General features: G+C 44.7%; 1 protein-coding gene across 1 annotated transcript in view; it reads right to left on the reverse strand.

Moving 5' to 3' along the window:
• Positions 1 to 20,349, reverse strand: part of SPTBN1 (spectrin beta, non-erythrocytic 1) — a 298,238-nt gene that overhangs the window by 264,533 nt on the left and 13,356 nt on the right. The gene's annotated exons all lie outside the window — the stretch shown is intronic.

The raw sequence follows: 20,349 nt of genomic DNA on the forward strand, positions 1-20,349 counted from the left end.
CCAAAAAAAAAAAAAATAATGTGCATGTTGCAGCAATTTAAAGCTCACCAATCACCAGGATTTTCGTATATGACCCAAAGCCAGTGCTATACTGGCACTATCAGGTTGATTCCATACATACCTTTTAGTGGTCAGCTCAGATGTATAGGTTTTGAAACCCAAGGAAGTAAAGTTCGTAAAATCAGCAGCTTGTTGAGTGACAGCAGCTGCTGGTAGCTGGTGTGGATATTCATAGTAATTCGCTCCCCGTTACTTAGGCTAAGTCTATTATCCAATCGTTTTACTTTGTGACGAAAAGGACCTGTGCTGATGTCATACCCATGTGACCAGCAGGGGCAGGGCCTCAGCCAACATAGCTTATGCCAGGAAGCAACATTTTTCTGTTGGCTGAGGCCCCGCCCCTTCTGATCACATGGGTATGACATCAGCACAGGTCCTTTTAGTCACCACAAAGTAAAACGATTGGATAAAAGAATTAGCATAAGTTACAGGGGAAGGGGATAACTATGAATGCCTCCAGCTGTCAACTGCTGCTGTCACTCAACAAGCTGCTGATTTTACAAACTTTACTTGCTAATGTTTCAAAACCTATACATCCGAGCTGACAAAGGCATGTATAGAATCAGCCTGATAAAGCCAGTGCTATACTGGCACTAGGTTATATATGAAAATCCTGGTGATTGGTGCACTTTAAAGTCAAGAAAATCTGTTAAAGAATTGACAGGATGTTTTTCATACCACAAAAAAAAAAAAAACCAAAAAACCCAAATGCTTGGAAAATAATGCACCATATGTTCTATAGGTGTGCTTTTCCACTTAACTGAATGGCGAGTGAAATTTAAGCATTTTTGGTGTGGATTCTGTCACTGAAATTGTGCCGAAAAACTCAGTGTGCACGTGTCCTACCAATTTAAACACCACCATGCTACAAGTCTCCAAAACGTGCAGATTTTTTCTGCCGTTCAGTTTTCCTCCTTCAGAAAAAAAAAACAAAACATTGATACAGAAAACATTTCATTGAACGGCAAATTTTAACCTAAAAGAAGATGCCAAAAGGTAACAAAAATAGTTCAAATTCAAGAAACATTTGAAATAGAATTGTAATTAAAATTCAAATGACAAAGTTAACAGCTGTGATCTGTCACCGGGAGAGGACATTCCCGGCCTGCATGGAAATGCTGCTCTACAGAACAGTCTTAAAGGTCACTTGAAGGTTAACGGCCTCAGTCTCCCAGACCTGGGATGCTGCGTCCATGGAGCCCCACTGACTGCCTCCACTTACAGCAAAGCAGCAGCAGCTGAAGAAACATCCCAGAAGTCTGGTATTTACTTTACTATATACTTGACCCCTGCGTGTCCTCCACCTGGTAATCCTGCACTGAAGTAAATCAGTGACCCGTACAGCTAACGCTCTTTTCTTTTCCAGGCACGTATAACCTGGGAGTACTGCAATGGACAGCCAACATACAAGGACAGAAACTGGCCAGTGATCGCCATTGTTAGAGAAAATACACACATCGTTCTGGGCCACACTAATACATAAAAGGGAAAAAAAATTCTGACACACGCTATCCAAGCCAAGGAGGCCTAGGAGCAAGGCAGACTAGTTACACATATTATATTATATATTATATATTTTTAAAGATATACATTAAAAAATACTATTATATAATATATATATATATATATATATATATATATATATATATATATATATATAAAATTAAAGATATATATAAAAGATATATTATATATATTAAATATATATATTAGATATATATTAAAAAAAGATATATAGATTATATATGAGTGGTTCGGTAGGGGAATCGAACCAAGTACGTGTTCTACTGTATTTTCTATTGTTGGGACCAAACTTGAAGAACCATCAGCAGGCAAAATTCATCCATTAAAGTGAACAGGTCTGCAGGGAAGAAAGTCGAAACAAATAAAAAGCACCCGGATGCCTATCGTCAAGGCTCCTCTAAACAGTACGTATTGGGAGGTTTGAGATTACCATGACGCAGGAGCAGACACCCCAATTCCAGCGATGTGGGCTGCAGGATGCCATTTTGATAAAAATCCGTTTTATCTGCTGCAGATCTAGCAGTTTTCTGAATGCTGAGCTCTGTATAGCCCCACCCACACCACTGATTGGCTGCTTTCTATTTACACTGTGTAAAGGCAGAAAGCTGCCAATCAGTGGTGGGGCAGGGCTATACAGACCTCATGAATACGAATAACTACATGGCAACAGGTTAACTAGTCCTGTAATGATAAAAATACTGTTTTACCTTCAAGAGAATATCAAAAGTATAGCAAACAGCCCAGAAAGTGACATCACTGGAATCAGGGTCTCTGTCTCTACAGTATCATGCTCTTAGATTAGGTGGCAAAAACCTGGTGACAGATCCACAGTAAAACGTAAAACAGACAAAGTTACAGCTATAAAATGGCTCTGTTCTCAAGTTCTATATTTTATCCACTCCAAGATTACACCTTTAAGTCACATGACTCCAAAAAGTCTAAATGGGACCATATTTCCCGAATTCTGGACCAGCAGGAAGATGTAGAGTTATATGAGCACTGCTCCCTCTACAGCTACTAGATTTATACATATAACTAGCACCAACAAGGTTAACATGGAGAAAGAAGCCAACCACGGGCCGCTGTGCGCCCTCAACAATGTGGCATGCTCCACCAATGGCCACACGATAGGACTGTACCCTAAAATAGAGGACAAGGGGTTCTCTCTGAATTACAGCTTATTAGTAATTCCCAGGTCTCTGCATTGGGAACATCAACTATAAGTGACTGATCGCCGGTGGTCCCAACACTGGGAATGGAGGATAAACATAGGACTGCTCCATCAGCTATAAGCGACTGTTCGCTGGAGGTCCAAACACTGGGAGCGGTGGGTACGAAGATAGAGGACTGCTCCATCAGCTATAAGCAATGGATCGCTGATGGTCCCAACACTGGGAGAGGTGGGTACGAAGATAGAGGACTGCTCCACCAGCTATAAGCAATGGGTCGCTGGTGGTCCCAACACTGGGAGAGGTGGGTACGAAGATAGAGGACTGCTCCACCAGCTATAAGCAATGGATCGCTGATGGTCCCAACACTGGGAGAGGTGGGTACGAAGATAGAGGACTGCTCCACCAGCTATAAGCAATGGATCGCTGGTGGTCCCAACACTGGGAGAGGTGGGTACGCAGATAGAGGACTGCTCCACCAGCTATAAGCAATGGATCGCTGATGGTCCCAACACTGGGAGAGGTGGGTACGAAGATAGAGGACTGCTCCACCAGCTATAAGCAATGGATCGCTGGTGGTCCCAACACTGGGAGAGGTGGGTACGCAGATAGAGGACTGCTCCACCAGCTATAAGCAATGGATCGCTGGTGGTCCCAACACTGGGAGAGGTGGGTACGCAGATAGAGGACTGCTCCACCAGCTATAAGCAATGGATCGCTGATGGTCCCAACACTGGGAGAGGTGGGTACGCAGATAGAGGACTGCTCCACCAGCTATAAGCAATGGATCGCTGGTGGTCCCAACACTGGGAGAGGTGGGTACGCAGATAGAGGACTGCTCCACTAGCTATAAGCAATGGATCGCTGGTGGTCCCAACACTGGGAGAGGTGGGTACGCAGATAGAGGACTGCTCCACCAGATATAAGCAATGGATCGCTGGTGGTCCCAACACTGGGAGAGGTGGGTACGCAGATAGAGGACTGCTCCACCAGCTATAAGCAATGGGTCGCTGGTGGTCCCATCACTTCCCATAAATAAGTCACTAATATGATCTACATTCTGCAGTCCCCTTGAAAGGAGTGTGCCTGCGCCTCTGTTCCCGAGACACGGCCCCCTCTTGTTTTACAAGATATACAAAGTCTTTTTACCCAAAGACTCCAATAGAGAAGAGTTGAGGATCACGCCCTCTTAACAAGACTAGTTTTATATACAAGTGTGCCATATCTCAGTAACAGAAGCAAAAACATGAAGATTGTGGCGAACAGCAGCATTTAGATCAGCGACAGGTGTTTGTGACCGCCGGTAAATACCCAGGATCTGCCCTTCGGCGCCTTTGTCCTATCCCAACGAAAGGGCAGCAGGAGCCCCGTCCCTCAATGTGGCATATCGTCTGCAATCTGGAGCGTTATTCATAAGGTTACTAGCCGTATATGTGAAATGGATTCAGCTTCGAGTGTCTTTCCCATTACCATGCACCGGGGATTTGTAGGAAATTACTCATGCTGTTATGTCATATTTTCTGGTGCAGCCCTTTGGAAATCCTCCAGCCCCTTGCAGTGGGAGCAGCCCAAGTCCTAGGGGACGGAGCCACACCTTACAGCAGAAAGCCGGTGACTACACAGCCATGACACAGAACAGCCTGCGCACTGCTACACTTCACATGTAAGGGTGTAACAGATGAGAGGAAGGAACTGCGCACCAACAGGCACGTACAGATGCCTGAGATAATAGCCACCCATCACAGCGCGGTGGGACAGAAATAGATAACATTTTCCGTATAACACCCCTCATCAGGCAGGGGCACAATCTTACATTCAATTTGCAGCAACCCAAGATTGTGTCCTCTTTGGTGAGGGGCGTTATACCCAAATTGTTACTTATTTCTGTACCTTCTGCGCTGTGATCAGTAGATATGAGATGCGCATAAATCATATTTAAAGGGAATCTGTCAGCAGGTTTTTGCTATGTAATCTGAGGACAGCACGAGGTAGGGGCTGAGACAGATTCAAGGATGAGTCACTTATTAGGCTGTTTCAATACAATGAATGTTTTATCACCAGGTGATTATCACTGCCAGAACTACAGCTCACAGGAGCCCTGGCCCGACCACACACACCACCTCTGCTAAGCCGCTGACTGTCATCAATGTATCAAGGACTTTAATAATGGGTTAAATCTGCGCTGCTGATGAGCAAATGGAGACAAATGAGGAATCCAGATTAGTCAATACGTTTCAGAGTTTGCATACTCTATCAGGAAAAACCACAATAATCGTCCTGACGGAATATCCCAACTCGAAATGCGTTGACAAATTAAACCACATTCCTGGATTCACAATCCTCCACCATTTGCTTATCGGCAGCACAGATTTAACGATTTAACCCATTTTTCCAGTCCTTGATGCTTCTGTTCAGTGTGGGTCTGCAGCAGCTGATTTTTGCGCTTTTTTGTGTCTTCAACCTGCATTCTAATATACAATGTACACAGAGAGCCGGCTGGGGACGGGGTTAGCTTCCTCAGCTCTGCTTCATCCAACAACTAAGAGCTCCGAGCGTGTCACAACTGCTGGACCCAGTAAACAAAAGGCCGCTTTACACGCTGCGACATACCCAGCGATCGCACCCGCCCCCGTCGTTTGTGCGTCACGGGCAAATCGCAGAGTGTGGCGCACAATATCGGAAGTGTGCGTCACACGAACTTACGACTTCCCGGTGAACAACCTCTCTTCTAAGGAGGCGTGTCATGCGGCGTCACAGCGATGTCAATCAGCTGGCCACCAATAGAAGCGGAGGGGCGGAGAGCAGCTGCATGAACGTCACGCCCACCTCGTTGCCGGAGGATGCAAGTAAGGTGTTGTTCGTCGTTCCCGGGGTGTCACACGTAGCGATGTGTGCTGCCTCAGGAACGACGAACAACCTGCATCCTGTACCAGCAACGATATTTTGAAAACTAACGACTTGTCAACAATCAACGATTAGGTGAGTATTTGGGATCGTTAGCGGTCGCTCGTACGTGTCACACGCAACGACGTCGCTAACGAGGCCGGATGTGCGTCACGAATTCAGTGACCCCGACAACCTCTCGTTAGCGATATCGTTGCGTGTAACGGGGCCTTTAGGGATACAGGTGTAGGCGCGTATGGGACCTGGTGTTTGAAAGAGAAATGGCCTCAGGTTAGTTATTGGGACATATGGACCTTATAATGGGTAACTGATATATGTCCCTAGCTGAGTTTAGTTAGAGGGGCTATTGCAGGTACAGACACTAGTCCACATCAGTAATGATCCTGTACCGATCCACTATATGGGGCCAAGAACGTTTGTTGCTGATGCTGTAATCCATGCTGTATAATGGGAGAACATATCTACTGTATATGCCCTAATTGTAACATTAACGGTATATGATCTATGCACCATTACCCTGTACGCCCTTGATTGAAGTGCGACATTTCCCCTCCCCAATGCAGTTGTAGTCTTTGTATGTAATATTTTCAATTTTTACTGTTGCAATTATAAAACATTTTTCACTTTTTCCATTAAATTGTGACCCTAGCAGTTTTTTTTAGGTTCTATATAGTTACGTATTGGGGACACATTGTATCTGTATCATTAGAGGTGGTTCTTTTAGGTGTTGAACTAAGGGATACATCATTGGATTCAGGCTCTTTGCCTACGTCATGCTAATCTGATATGAGGTAGCAAAAAACAGGTTCCAGCTAAAGCATCTCTGTGCCTTGTGGAGCGCAGTCTCTTCCATTCATCTGCTCAATTCTTGGTTGGCTCTAAAGGAACTAGCACCTCAAAGAATTGATGCTATTTCGAAGGCTGTACTGCCCACCCTGGAGAGGATTTGAAGCACCTGTGGAGGGGAAGGGGGGGGGGGGGGTTCCAGGACATATGGTGTTACTTGACACCAACCAGGCCCAGTCCTCTTCAGGACCATAGGTACATTACACACGACTGAGCTATGGGTTTTACTAAGTATTTGATCAGATTGCAGTTTCCATTTCCCAACCTTCCCCAAATAAAAGATGAAAACTGATTGGCTACTCAGACTAATTAGCCCTGCTGTTTAGAGGGAACCCATTATCATAAACACACCATTGATGTTGATTTTGTGTTTGTTTCTTTCTGTGCATTTCCATAATTTAGATATGGCCTATTCTTCAATGTATAAAAATCTAGCTATTAGGGAAGTCGGAATGGTCCTCATGAAGATGCCCATGGGGAAGAATTGTGGTCCACACCCACTTTGCTAACAAGAATTGTTATAAAATACAGGGGTGGGGTGGGGGTCAACCCTCGCTAGTTGTGCACCTGGGGGTGGGGGGGGGGGGAGGAGGACGAGAACCCTCGCCAGTGTTGCAGGGGACATCCAGTGGCGTGTGTGTGTGTGTGTGTGTGAGGGAGGAAGGGGGGGGGGGGGAGAAGAGGACATTCCACGCCAGTGGGGTGTGTGTGTGTGTGTGTGTGTGTGTGTGTGTGTGTGTGTGTGTGTGTGTGTGTGGTACATCCCTCGCCAGTGGTGTGTGTGGGGGGGGTGGGGGGGGGCGGACACATTTCTCGCCAGTGGTGCCCGGGGGGTAGGGGATGTTGGTTCATCCCTGTGGGCGGCTGGGGAGGGGGGGGACATGGACATCCCTCGCCAGTGGTGTGGGCGGCTGAAGGGGGGGGGGAAGGACATCCCTCGCCAGTGATGAGAATACAAGAGAGGTTCAGGAGATCTGTGGTATGAACACTAGGTAAAATAAAATTACATAGTTATGGCAGGTGACAGGTCCTGCAAGTATGTAGCCCTATTTCTATTTTCCACGAAAATGAAAAAAACATTGTGCTGTGGGCTTTTCATACTTCTGTTTCCTACAATAAACAGCAAACTAACTCAAATCCAAGCAGCCAGAGACCTGAGCGACCTGCAATGGGGGATGTGGGGCTTGGCTGAGGTGTCCGTCATTATGATGCAGATGTGGACAGAGGGCGAGTAACCGTTCTCATCAGCATTCTAGTCATGAACCTCTTTATGAACTCTCCATTATATTGTGCTCTTGGATGGAATTTTCGGCTCATGTTTACTAATACACAATCTCATATTACTAATGCTGCCCAGTATACAGACAGAAATACAAGAAGAGCCGGTGCCATACCGCACTGCAGAACAGGACCCAGCATCAGGGGACAAACACTAAGGACACATTGTATAGCACTGCTTCCATGTCAGATTACCTAGAAAACAAAGCTAAATCTAGGGCATTCTTTGTGCGTATATGTTCAGGAGCTTTAAAGCGAAGTTTAGCGATGGCGATGTTGTTTACTGTACTATATAGGAAAGGATTCATTCCGGTCCTTGTCCATACTATACTGTACTCCACAATGCAGCCTTAAGGAGTTGTCCAGGACTAATATATGGATGTCCTATCCATAGGATCAGTCATTAGTATCAAATCATGGAGAGATAAGGCGCAATACCAGTGAGCGGCCACAAATGGTATGGAGCTGCGCTGGACATAATTCACACTCAGCTGCCAGCGGAGGAAACAAAAGATGATTGGGGGGGGGTGTAAGGTGTTTGATACCCATCTATATGAGGGTTTTTGTTTTTTTTTTACAAAGTGTAACAGTTGTTTTAGTTTTCATTTAATAAATCAGCAGTACACATTAAAATAAGCAACTTTTTACTATATCTTATCAGATAAATCTTCTCTCTGCTAGAACTGATCAGTCATTATCAAAAGACTTTCCCATTACTGAGATAGGAGATGGCAGCTGTTACTGAGGAGATTTTATGGTGACGGGAGGAGAAAGGAGCTAGAGGCAGGACCTAGAGGCAGGACCTAGAGGCAGGACCTAGAGGCAGGACCTAGAGGCAGGACCTAGAGGCAGGACCTAGAGGCAGGACCTAGAGGCAGGACCTAGAGGCAGGACCTAGAGGCAGGACCTAGAGGCAGAGGCAGGACCTAGAGGCAGAGGCAGGACCTAGAGGCAGAGGCAGGACCTAGAGGCAGAGGCAGGACCTAGAGGCAGAGGCAGGACCTAGAGGCAGAACCTAGAGGCAGAGTTCCACCGCTCATCCCTCTTCTATAGGTACATGTACAAGGCCCAATTGACGATCCGTAAACATTTTCTGATTAGTCATTTAAAAGCCTGTTTACACAGATAGACCACAATAAATCAGGCAGAGAGCGATCTATACTGGATCACTCCGTGCACACAGGCTGCTATGCTTCATTGCAGTGCGAGTCGTGTTACGCAGAATAATGCACTGCCCAGAACGATCATCTTTTCTGCTGCACAAAAGCTAATTTTACCCGATGAACGAGTGTTTTGCTCATTCATAGTGTGATCAGCAGCTGATGTACACAGCAGGATAATTGTGAAACGAGCGTTTAACACAGCTCATTCCCGATTACCTTGCAGTGTAAATGCCCCTTTATCCTTTGAATAGATCATCACTGTTAGACCCAGACAATCCCTTTAAGCCTAGTCTAAAATCAATAGGCTTGTTCTGCTGAAAATTCAACTACAAATTCACATTTTTATTTATTTTTTAACCTGTACACCAGTAATTCACTCTAGATGGCTACAGATTTTTAGTGCGGAAATGGCTACAAAACAGCCACTTTTCAATGTATCCTTCATTCTTATAAAAGGAGGTTTCCAGAGGCTTTTTCTATACAAATCTGATGGATTCTGTACAAATTTGGTCTCTAAAAGATAAAAAACAAAAAAAAACAAAAAACAAAACACTTGCTCAGAGGATCCTCTGGGGCGTGTTTTAAGGCTGTTCTACATTATCATCCAGCAAGCCACGCCTTGGGGAGACCATAAGTAGCAAATAGAAAAAAAAGGCACCGCTGGTGATGCTGCATTTAATAGCATGTTAGTACACCCATAGGGGCGTGCTAACAGGATGGAATGAGCGCAGGAACTAACACCCTTGCAACTACTCCCTGCGCTCATTAGCATATCATAAAGGATCTTTAGAATTACTTTTTCTAAAGATCTCTTTATCTATGCTATTGTATACAGGGACAGTCAGGCAGAGATTAGTAATATGCACCTGACAGGTTCCCTTTAAAGGCAGTAAACACACTAGAGGCAAATAACAGTACTGAACAAAATGTTTTACTTACCCCTACATCCAGCTTTTCAAGCCAGAAATTGTTTTATATAGGGATGTTAAAAAACATATACACACACACACACACACACACACACACACACACACACACACACACACACACACACACACACACACACACACACACACACACACACATTTGTTCATGTTTATTTATTTTAATTGGATAGAAATCAAATAGTAAGCCCAGGCTAGCAAACTAAAGTGATCATTCAGAGCATGTAATAGGTTTGAGGCTGCGACACCATTGCCTCATGTTGTTTAGTACTATGGGACCAGAGGAAGAGTCGTATCTAATTGCATATTAGTGTGCAGAGCGGAAATGCAGGCTGCGCTGACATAGAACAGGCAGCACTCTGAGTGGGTGTGAGAGTGGGCACAGGGAAAGGAATGCATTAGGGAAAAAAGCAATAGAAACTCATGGATCTTCTCCTTAATCTGCAGCACTTAGCCTGCTTCACATCACAGACAGATCTGTACATACTGTCACCAGTCAATGAATAAGAGGCTGTCTCATGAAGACAAGACCTGTCCATACAGCGCTTTAATGAATACAAACTAAAAATATAAAGGACACCCACAGAGAACCCCTGTACGCGGGCAAAGGGTTTCGCCATTGCGAAGAAAACATTTTTTTCCCAGCAAAATCCGCTGGCTTCTTGGAGCTATACTAGTGGGGATTTAAAAGAGAACCAACCAGCAGGATTGTCATATATAAGAGTGGATGTTTTATCTCATAAACATGTTCAAGTAAAGTTCCAGCAATGCACTGCTATGTGATTGACAGATGCAACAGGAAGGGGATTTGTGGGTCGGGTCTTGCTATCTTTTCCGGCCCCTGTCTGTCTTCCTGGTCTTCCTCCCACTGTCGTCGTCATCATAGACGTCAATTCCGATGCAGGCAGAAGGGGCAGGAATAGATATCAAGATCTGACCCACATATTCCCTTCAGGTTTTGTGGCAAATATGTACCGAAAAATGCAGAAAAAAAAAATGGACAAACATGTGACGTGCACACAACCCAACAGCTCATTTACATATGAAAACTGTGGATTTCTCAGGAACCATTCGCATATATAAAAGGTAAATTTTATTCAACTTTCCATGACCTTCATGCTCATAGACAGCTTAGGAGGGTTGATCCTACCAACAGGTTGCCTTTAAAGGGGGGTAAGTGGGGCTTCGCTCCATAGGGTAAAAAAAAAATTGACTAAAAACTTAGAGCTATGTAACTGCCAACTACCTACCTATTCTGCCCAACGCCGATCTCTGCTGGCTCGGAGCGGTCATGGACCGAGTCTGACAGTTTTGATGCTTTACTTTACATCAAGTCAACAGAGCAGCTTCTCAAGTCAACAGAGCAGCTTCTCAAGTCAACAGAGCAGCTTCTCAAGTCAACAGAGCAGCTTCTCAAGTCAACAGAGCAGCTTCTCAAGTCAACAGAGCAGCTTCTCAAGTCAACAGAGCAGCTTCTCAAGTCAACAGAGCAGCTTCTCAAGTCAACAGAGCAGCTTCTCAAGTCAACAGAGCAGCTTCTCAAGTCAACAGAGCAGCTTCTCAAGTCAACAGAGCAGCTTCTCAAGTCAACAGAGCAGCTTCTCAAGTCAACAGAGCAGCTTCTCAAGTCAACAGAGCAGCTTCTCAAGTCAACAGAGCAGCTTCTCAAGTCAACAGAGCAGCTTCTCAAGTCAACAGAGCAGCTTCTCAAGTCAACAGAGCAGCTTCTCAAGTCAACAGAGCAGCTTCTCAAGTCAACAGAGCAGCTTCTCAAGTCAACAGAGCAGCTTCTCAAGTCAACAGAGCAGCTTCTCAAGTCAACAGAGCAGCTTCTCAAGTCAACAGAGCAGCTTCTCAAGTCAACAGAGCAGCTTCTCAAGTCAACAGAGCAGCTTCTCAAGTCAACAGAGCAGCTTCTCAAGTCAACAGAGCAGCTTCTCAAGTCAACAGAGCAGCTTCTCAAGTCAACAGAGCAGCTTCTCAAGTCAACAGAGCAGCTTCTCAAGTCAACAGAGCAGCTTCTCAAGTCAACAGAGCAGCTTCTCAAGTCAACAGAGCAGCTTCTCAAGTCAACAGAGCAGCTTCTCAAGTCAACAGAGCAGCTTCTCAAGTCAACAGAGCAGCTTCTCAAGTCAACAGAGCAGCTTCTCAAGTCAACAGAGCAGCTTCTCAAGTCAACAGAGCAGCTTCTCAAGTCAACAGAGCAGCTTCTCAAGTCAACAGAGCAGCTTCTCAAGTCAACAGAGCAGCTTCTCAAGTCAACAGAGCAGCTTCTCAAGTCAACAGAGCAGCTTCTCAAGTCAACAGAGCAGCTTCTCAAGTCAACAGAGCAGCTTCTCAAGTCAACAGAGCAGCTTCTCAAGTCAACAGAGCAGCTTCTCAAGTCAACAGAGCAGCTTCTCAAGTCAACAGAGCAGCTTCTCAAGTCAACAGAGCAGCTTCTCAAGTCAACAGAGCAGCTTCTCAAGTCAACAGAGCAGCTTCTCAAGTCAACAGAGCAGCTTCTCAAGTCAACAGAGCAGCTTCTCAAGTCAACAGAGCAGCTTCTCAAGTCAACAGAGCAGCTTCTCAAGTCAACAGAGCAGCTTCTCAAGTCAACAGAGCAGCTTCTCAAGTCAACAGAGCAGCTTCTCAAGTCAACAGAGCAGCTTCTCAAGTCAACAGAGCAGCTTCTCAAGTCAACAGAGCAGCTTCTCAAGTCAACAGAGCAGCTTCTCAAGTCAACAGAGCAGCTTCTCAAGTCAACAGAGCAGCTTCTCAAGTCAACAGAGCAGCTTCTCAAGTCAACAGAGCAGCTTCTCAAGTCAACAGAGCAGCTTCTCAAGTCAACAGAGCAGCTTCTCAAGTCAACAGAGCAGCTTCTCAAGTCAACAGAGCAGCTTCTCAAGTCAACAGAGCAGCTTCTCAAGTCAACAGAGCAGCTTCTCAAGTCAACAGAGCAGCTTCTCAAGTCAACAGAGCAGCTTCTCAAGTCAACAGAGCAGCTTCTCAAGTCAACAGAGCAGCTTCTCAAGTCAACAGAGCAGCTTCTCTTCTGCTCCTTCAATGAGTCGTCACAGCTTACGTCATGGTGTTTGGCAGCCGACTCTCCAGTGCCTAATTGTGGGAAGGAGTAATGCCACGCTGACAGGGCAGAGCGGAAGAGAAAGAACTGCTCTGTTAACATGAGGTCATATGAAGCAACAGAATCATTGACAGGAGTCAGAAGTGATAGGCACAGGGCAGAACAGGCAAATAGTTAGCCACTACCTGCTTGTAAGCTCTTAGTCCCATAGGGAAAAATAAGTAAACTCACAGGTAACCCCTATAACAGTAGTTATTAAAAGGCAGAAAGTAAAACCCCATACCAGAAAGCTTGTACATACTATAAGTCTACTATAAGATTCTAAGGGTCTGTTCCCCCCCTTCGCCCCCAAAAAAGGTGGATTTGAAAACACTTTAAAATCCATGTTAAAATAAACTCAATGTGAACATACCCCAAGGCCGGACATCTCTATGGCACCTATGTTCTGTATACAGGATTTTTCACCACATACCCCATGTAGCCATTATAATCTATGGTGCTATACACAAGTTTTTGGTTTTTATTTTACATGGACCATGTGTCCAGCAGCACGGATGACAAGCACCAATACAAGTCTTTGGGTCCGTGAAAGCACATACAGCACACGGATGGCATCGGGGTATCCATGTCTAACAATGAATGTGAATGAAGCCTAAGAGGCATACTTTGTTGGAGCTACATATACAATAGAAAACAATAGTGTGTGTATGCTGAATGATTCCTATGCACAGTACTGAGGGCTTTCCCTGTGACCTGTAATGAGGTCATGGTGCAGGGAGGGGAGGATGAGAGCCGCGATCACCACCTATTGTGAATCGTGTGATCCTGTATTATCTATATATAGAGGTTCCCTGTCATTGTAATCCCGCCTGTGATGAGAATGAAAGAACTACTGTAAAGTGATCTCTAAACGACAGCAATTGTCAGCCCAAAACGGGACTTAGTAGCCAGCCAAAATGTTTGCAAGATTTCAACTTTATTATTGTTATTATCATCCATTTTATAATTCGTGAAAACAAAACAACTTTGTAATTACTTCTAACATATTCCTGATTTAAACAATAGGATGTTTGAAAGAGGTAATCTGGCACCTGAACTGTCCTTTCTAAATATCTATATTTCTCTAACCACTTTTGAAAAACTTTACATTACCCTACAATTCTTCCTATACTTACCACCAAATGTGTTTAGTTTTTTTTTACTATACTTCCTGTGACATTTTCCAGAAGGCTGGAGCTGCACTCACATTCCCGCAGTGTCAGCCCTACTGGAAGAAGATGTGATTGGGGGCGGCGCTGCAGTTACTTACTATAGATGCTTCCATCACCAACCTCTGAAGATGTCCTGAATCTATGGTGATGGAAGCGTCCACATGCTGCCGCAACCTCGAACTGTGAAATAATACATCGTCAGGGACTGGAAACAGAGGCAGTGAGTGTCATCAGCACCACCCCAGAACTTCTGTCAATGCCCTCTAAGGAATAGTCATCAGGGGGTGGCATGGGTGTCACTCACACTGCCTCTATCTCTGCCCCCTGACATCTTGTTTCACAGATGTTGTGATTGGCAGTCCGGCTCACCAAAATGAGTTGGCTCTTTTGAATCCTAAATGGATCCCTATTAAATATGAGTTCACTATAGGGGAACAAACATTTAGAATGAACTTAAAAGGGGATTGTCCCACAAACTTCATTTTAATCAACAGATCTTGGAATAATAAAATTCCACAATTGGGAGTGTTTATGAAAAAAGAAAAAAAAAAAAAAGTTGTTCCTGTGCTGAGATAAATCTTATATATGTGTCCCTGCTATGTGCTGTGTAATGGCCGTGTCTGACCGTACAGGGACACTGTCTGATCATACCACATCTCCTGGGCCACGGAAGAGAAGTATACAGGAATTACAGAACTGATCGCAAATAATTCTTTGAGATTTTTTATTTATTTATTTATTTATTTTTTAAAACAGATGGAAATGCTTTACTTCCCTAGAGGAATCAGCTGTGGTCCCCTGCTGTGCTATCTGTATATTCTATTTTGCTTCCTCCCCTACCCAGGAGCTGTGGTGTGATAGGACCATGTCCCTGTACAGTCAGACACGGCCATTACACAGCACATAGCAGGGGCACATGTATAAGATCTCAGCACTATTTAAACACAATTATGGAAATAATCATGCCAAGATCTATTGATTAAAATAAACATTAAAATTAACTGTTTTTGGGAAACCCCTTTTAAAGTACATGAAACCCTGTTCCGTCCGTGATCAAAACTCCACCTACTTATAGCCAGCAAATTAAATTGATGTGTGGGTGGGTTTTCAGCCACTAAACACTTACTTTACGCCCAGTGAAAAGCCAAGCATTCAAAGAATTTAATGGTTCGCACTGGGGTGATTGCTTATATCATTCTCAGCAGGGAGCTGGCTCTTTGCCTTGGATTAGTCAAACGATCCTTCACTAATTTCATGCAGCGGAGGAGATCGAAGCAGTCAGCCGGCACTGCACTCACCTCTCCCAGAGCGTCTATCATCGCTGTGCAATCTGGACAACTTCAGAGGGCAGCGATCTGGAAGGATCTATAGTAAATAGCTTTAGTGCCGCCACTTGACATCCAGGAGGGGCGGGAATATGAGTGCAGCCCCCAGCCTTATGTGACGTCCCGTTTGAGACTGCTTTCAAGCACATCACAGTATGTGAAGTGTAAAAAAAACAGAAACATACTCCGGTATTAGCCAATAGGGAGAAATGTAGGGTATTCTATAATAAAACTGAATTAAAACAGTAGTTAGGGTCTAAAAGTATTTGGAAAGAACATTTTAAAGTACAGGACCACCTTTTTAAAGGACTCTAAGAACTCATGTGAAAGGTATGTGGTTCGGGCACAACATATTGATGACCTATAATCAAGAAAAGTCATCACTATCAGATTGCCGCTGAATTTAAACACTTTGAACAGACCTGTAAATCACAGCTCCATTCAATGTGTAGAGGTTGCAGCGGGTACTGCAGAACACAGATTACAGAAATAGCAAACGATCAGTACCAGGCACTGGCTGCTGCATGTAGAATTGAGCTGTGTAATGCTTTTTGCTCAAACCATTCACATTTGTTGGTTGCCAAAAGCAAATGATAGCTGATGGGTTGGGTTGACAGGTGTCGGACACCCACCACCATAATATTAATGGCCATTCTAGGGATAGCTGTGCCTGAACAAACCCTTATAGAATAACATAATTTTTATAATTTGTCAAGGAGCACCACACAAAAACGAGACTTTGAAAAAAAACACATTTTTACTGTTAAAAGTCTTTTGTATATATAATATGTAAAGGAATAAGTATTGCAGCCAATAGTGACATAAGATCTATGACAAGCGCCAGTTCATAGTCAGCCAACATCCTATCATTGACCTTGTCTACAAAATGTCAGTCTCCAACACAAGACGACAACAGATAGAGTTCTAGTATAGTAAATTGATCTTTAGCAACTAAATCTACACCAACCTCACAATATGTTCCTTAATGATATAAGACATCAATCATAAACCTGAAGTTCTACTCAATGGATTTAGAAGATTTCACGGTTTCATTCCTAAATGTCAATTCAAAAATTTGCCATCCTGGACAATGAACATAGAGATCTCCTCTGATGTCAGCGTAGTCGTGTTTAATGCCATTGTCGATGACAGCTGCCCTTCAAATAGCAGGAAGCATTCTTCTGCCATGGTATGCCGACGACAGCTATGACAAGCGCTTGGCACAGAAGTCATGCGTCACACCAATCAGAGAAAGCATTATTAGCTGCAACAATAATCTGTACCATCATTGTAAAATTTAAAAAAAAAAAAAAAAAAAAAGGGTAATAAAAAAGGAAAATAAACATTTGGTTGTGTTTTGTTATATGCCCAAATAAAACCACAATATAAACCCCACCAATAAACAGACTGACTTATGTCATCTTACTCAAGCAAGACTGCGCCAGTACAAATTTTCATTATATATATTTTGCACACATTTTTATTTTTTCTGCTTAAACTACAAAATTACAAGACAATTTGTTTTTAAATTATAACCACCTGACATTTTTATGCTGAAATATTCTGTTCAGATTTCAGGCCAACAATGGCCATACATTTATGAGTCAATTAGAAGACTCATGCATTTCTGGTGCACCAAGTCCCCTTATATATGTCTACAGTGGTTTCCATAGTACGTTGTCATTCTAAGTATACAGCATTTAAAGGGAACTTGTCAGGTCCAATACGCACCCAGAACCACAAGTAGTACTGTGTGCATATGTCTAATCCATACATTTATACATAAAGAGATAGTTAGAAAACGTATTTCTAAAAATCTTTTTATGATATACTAATGAGCACAGGGACTAATCGCAAGGGTGCCAATTCCCCTGACTAGTCCACCCTCTTAGCACGCCCACAGGGGTGTACTAACGCTGTCACCGCCTCAGACGCCCAGTTTAGGCTTAGTGAGCATGATTAGAAGTCCCAGAACTTCCAGACATGCGAACTAGACTTCTCTAAAGCCGGTACGCATACACCTGGCTTCATAGTGCGCATGACCAGGAGTGCCGGGTATTCTGATCATGCGCACAGCCTAAAACCAATGTCTAAGGCGGTGACAGCAGACACAGGTACGTGCGTCTATGCCAATGAAGCTGTGTATTGAATAGTATGTTAGCATGCCTCTGTAAGAGTGCGAACATACTAAGAGGGTGGTCTAGTGGGCAGAAATAATGCCCTTGCAACTAGTCCCCGTGCTCATTAGCATATCATAAAGGATCTTTAGAAATACTTTTTTCAAAAGATCTCCGTCTATGCTATTAAATGCTGGGAAAGTTATGTAGGGATTAGCAATATACACCCAGAACTGCTCCTGGCTCTGGGAGCATATTACACCTGACAAGTTCATATTAATACGGCAGGTAAAGTTAGAGCCATTCTCAGATACTGTAAGGCTATACAGCAGGGGTCTCAAACACGCAGCCCGCATGCGGCCCGTCAGGCTGCTTCGTGCGGCCCCCAGGCCCGTGCCCCTGGTCACCATCGTGGCCGATGCAGGGGCCGCAGCCACTGTCTGCACTTTGTTAGATGAGTGTTTTGCCGGCGCTGCGTTCTCAGAGGCAAGGACTGTGCGCGCGCAGCGCCGGCAAAACAACCATCTGACATAAATCGCTGCCAGGGGCTGTGGCCCCTGCACCGGCCGCGATAGTCACCGGGGCACGGCCTGCAGACAGCGAGAAGCAGAGGTGAGGAGCCGAGGGAACGCGGGACAGGTGAGAAGAATGGTGTTTTTTTATTTTTTGTGTATGTGAAGGATGGCACATTAACCCCTTAGCAACCTATGACGTACTGGGTACATCATGGCTCCCTGGTACTTAAGGATCCATGACATACGCAGTACATCATGGCGAAATCGCAGCCCCGGTGGCTGCGATCACTGTTTGCATTGCAAATAGCAAATACCTTAGATTCGGGGAGGAGGGGACCTCAGGAGGGGTGGTGTCTCCTCCCCGGACCTACGGAGGCTGTGATTGGCTGACGAACGCCGCACAGCAAATCACAGCCACTGTAATGTTACAGCCATTGAAAATGGCTGTAACATTTAAATCCAGCCCTGATCAGTGCAGCTGTAGCACCGATCATTGGCTGGAGATGAGTGACCTCACTTTCACCCGCCCCCAGCTCTGATTGGAGAGACCGGCCTTGTGACCGATCTGTCCAATCAATGTGGATCTGGGGCCAGAGACCGCCCCCTCAGCTTCACTCAGGAATCTGTGGGTGGAAGCCGAGAACGATCGGTAAATTATCACCTTTCACCCGCCGCCACCACCCATTACTACAGGATGGGGACATTACTATAGAATAGGGACAAGGTGGGCACATGTCTATAGGATGGGGACAAGGTGGGCACATGTCTATAGGATGGGGACAAGGTGGGCACATGACTATAGGATGGGGACAAGGTGGGCACATGACTATAGGATGGGGACAAGGTGGGCACATGACTATAGGATGGGGACAAGGTGGGCACATGACTATAGGATGGGGACAAGGTGGGCACATGACTATAGGATGGGGACAAGGTGGGCACATGACTATAGGATGGGGACAAGGTGGGCACATGACTATAGGATGGGGACAAGGTGGGCACATGACTATAGGATGGGGACAAGGTGGGCACATGACTATAGGATGGGGACAAGGTGGGCACATGACTATAGGATGGGGACAAGGTGGGCACATGACTATAGGATGGGGACAAGGTGGGCACATGACTATAGGATGGGGACATTACTAAAAGATGGGGACATTACAAGGATGGGCATAATACTATTGGATGGGGACATTACTATAGAATAGGGACAAGGCTGGGGTCATTACTATAGGATGGGGACAAGGTGGGTACATTACTATAGGATAGGGAACATTACTAAAAGGATGTTGGCCAAAATTTCTATATAGTGATAATTGTAACACTTAGTTACAAGAAAGGGATAAAATGTAAAAAAAAAAAAAAGGCATGACTAACAATTTTTTTTTTTTTAGATTTAACCAAAGAATGTGCACATTTGTTATAATAAACAAGTGAAAAATGTTGAAAATCAGTCATCCAAAGGTGTGTAAAAAAATATATATGGTACCAATAAAAATGTCACTTTGTCCTGCAAAGAATGCGGCCCCCCAAATTATTTTTTTCCTCGGTGCGGCCCATACACCCAGCTGAGTTTGAGACCCCTGCTATACAGTATAGGAGTGAATTGTTTGGATATTTTAACCCACACATTTTTGCATGCGTGAGTCCACCTTGAAAAACGCCAGCTAAAGTCAAACCACTTTGCAGTTTATACGTTCAGGATGTCTTTTGGAGCATTTTGTCAATATTTTCTCCACAAAAACTGCTAGCCTTTCATTCGCTGCCTAATAAATAGTGATGAGCGAGCGCTACCATGCTCAGCGGCTCGGTACTCGTAACGACCAGTTAGATGCTCGGACGAGTGCAACACAAGTACCCGAGTATAATGGAAGTACCGGTAAATGGGGAAGTGTAGCACGTTTCTGGAAAATATCCTGGAAAAATAATCTAGTCCCCCATTGACGTCCATTATACTCGGGGAGTTTGAGTCGTGCCCATCCGAGCATCAACTGCTTGTTACGAGAACCGAGCTCTCGAGCATGGTGGTGCTCGCTCATCCCTAATACTGAGCGCTCGAGAATGGCGGTGCTCGCTCATCCCTAATACCGAGCGCTTGAGCATGGTGGTGCTCGCTCATCCCTAATACCGAGCTCTCGAGCATGGCGGTGCTCGCTCATCCCTAATACCAAGCGCTCGAGCATGGTGGTGCTCGCTCATCCCTAATACCGAGCTCTCGAGCATGGC

This window comes from Anomaloglossus baeobatrachus, chromosome 3 (genome assembly GCF_048569485.1).
Source record: "Anomaloglossus baeobatrachus isolate aAnoBae1 chromosome 3, aAnoBae1.hap1, whole genome shotgun sequence".
NCBI lineage: Eukaryota > Metazoa > Chordata > Amphibia > Anura > Aromobatidae > Anomaloglossus > Anomaloglossus baeobatrachus.